Raw genomic sequence first — 2,561 nt, forward strand, 5'->3', positions numbered from 1 at the left:
GTTGAAATTGTTTTGTTATGTTTGTTTTTTTTAATTACTTAATTGTTTTTTTTCTTTTTTCACGTGTATACCTGTCAAAGTCAAAGTCAAAATTGAGAAGAATCCGGCAAGAAACTCAACGAGGTATATTTTTTTAAACAGATTTACAATATTATTAAATTATATGTATACATCACAAGTATTTAACTCAACTTTATTTTTAACACAGTAGGTTCGCTATTTGAAGGGATCGCTAATGCGGATCGGAATTACTTCCAAATATCCCTGTCCATGATATATTATAGTATAGTGTTTTATGAACTGTTTGCTGGTATTATGTAGGTACATTGTGAGGGTAGGCTAGTCTTGTAATAAACACCGTCTCGCTAACACGTCTATTATTTATCACTGGCGAACGAGGCATGGTTTTTTCTTGCTTTTATTCTGAATTGTTTACAGTTAGTGGATTTTTTAGTACCTACCATAAATAGTAGTAACTATTGTGAGCGCGCGTGATTGAAAATAAACATTATAATTAGAACAATGGGTGTCGGTAAAATAGACGAGTTTGACGTGAAATCTGGGAACTGGACTGTGTATTGCGAAAGGCTGGATATGTATTTCCTCGCGAATGATATCAAGAAGGAGGTGAAGTTACCTACCTTAATAGCTGTGATGGGAGAAGAGGCATACCTATTGTTGTCTACACTCGCGAGTCCGAGTCTACCGTCATCGTTGACATTTAATGACGCGGTGACACTGCTAAAAAATCATCTGCAACCAAAGCCGTCCATCATAGCGGAACGTTACAGATTTAGGCAGCGGCGTCAGGCAGATGGTGAAGTGTTGCCGAATATGTAGCAGAGTTGAAGAAGCTCGCAAAGACTTGTGATTTCGGTACTAACTTGGAGGAAAATATTCGCGATCAACTAGTTTGTGGCATTTCCAGCGAGTCGACGCGACAAAGGTTGTTCGCGGAGGACGGCATCGGATACTCAACAGCAGTCAGGTTAGCTACGACACTTGAAGCGGCCGAGAAGAACGCAGGGGCGGTCGATCGTGACACTAACACGATAACGGGTGTTCATAAACTTCAAACGAACCACAAATGTTTAGCGTGCGGCGAAATAGGGCACAAAACGGCAACCTGTAAATATGCAAACTTTGAGTGCAGTTGCTGCAAGTATTTAGGCCATTTAAGAAGAATGTGCCCGGAGAAAAATACAAGGCTTGATGCGACGGAACGGCCGAGGGCCAGTCACAGTCACGCGGCAACAGCGTGACCTTCAACCGGGGTGGAGGACGCGGCCACCGGTCAGCCTGGAGAGGCGGAGGCGGGCGCGGCCGCAAGCGCGGCAGTTTAGCACGTGCGCCCGGGAGCGGCGCTTACAACTATTGGGTGCACGAGCACCAGACATCAGCTGACTACGACGAGCAAAGTGAAAACGGCGGCTATGTGTCAGCGTGAGAGGATAGTTGCGACGACGACAAGGACGAGGAACCAATGTACCAAATGTCCTTAACCAAATATAAACCGGTATGTATTACAGTGTTGGTTCAAAAGCACTACTTAAACATGGAAATTGACACTGGCTCGGCCTTGTCGTGTATTGGAAAAAAAAACATATTGTGAACATTTCAACGATTTACCGGACATCCTTGTCATATAAAATTAAAGTTTTACGATGGTTCAATCATTCAACCATTGGGCTACTTACGAGTAAAAGTGATGTATAACAACATCAACAAAATATTAGACCTTTATGTTATTGATCATGGTACCACTAATCTTTTAGGTCGACAATGGCTTACGGAGTTAGGTATAAAAATTCCAACTTTGAAGGTTTATAATTTAAACTCTAAAAAAATAAATAAAACTGATATGGTCAACGAAATCGTTTGCAGGCATGAGTCATTGTTTGACGGCACCCTGGGGCGGTACGCGGGCGGCGCGGTCCGACTGCACGTGCGGCAGGGCGCGCGGCCCGTTTTTGCCGAGCGCGACCGGTACCTTTCGCATTGCGTCCGCGAGTTGACGCCGAAATTGACGCCATGCTGGCAGCAGTCCAAATCCACACCTCAACGTAGGAACAGTTCTTTAATACTTCCGATAGCGGACAACAACGAGCCGGAGCCAGAGGAGTGTCCAGTGGAGCCGGCGAAGTGCGGGGTGGGCGAGGGGCGTCGGAGGGCGCGCCGCCGTCCGCGGGGTCCCAGGGGCCACCTGATACCGTGACTTCAGTTGGTCCACCTAAAAGAGTACCCAAACCTCCTATCCGTTACGGATTTGAGGAATGTTATTATGTTAAGTAAAGGTATTTACTATCTTATTCTAGTTTAGTGTTATAAGTACGTACCTGCTTAGTATTGTTTAGTATAGGTAAGTAGCTCAGGAAAAAGAGATTGCGTCTTAATCGACCTGTCTATATTGTATTAATTAGAAACCTATATACTTATCCAGTCCTTAACTTTATTAGTGTCTAAGTATCTAAGTAGGTATTATTTAATGCAATTTGCTAGTAGTATTCACCTAACTTAAAAGAGTAGATGGATACGATGTATCTAATAGTAATGTACAACAG

At 43.7% G+C, this 2,561-nt stretch overlaps 1 pseudogene; it reads left to right on the plus strand.

The window, feature by feature from the left end:
* Window positions 1-458: 458 nt before the first annotated feature.
* Window positions 459-2,215, plus strand: LOC141427203 (uncharacterized; annotated as a pseudogene).
* The last annotated feature ends 346 nt before the right edge of the window (window positions 2,216-2,561 follow it).

This window comes from Choristoneura fumiferana, chromosome 4 (assembly GCF_025370935.1).
Source record: "Choristoneura fumiferana chromosome 4, NRCan_CFum_1, whole genome shotgun sequence".
Lineage (NCBI taxonomy): Eukaryota > Metazoa > Arthropoda > Insecta > Lepidoptera > Tortricidae > Choristoneura > Choristoneura fumiferana.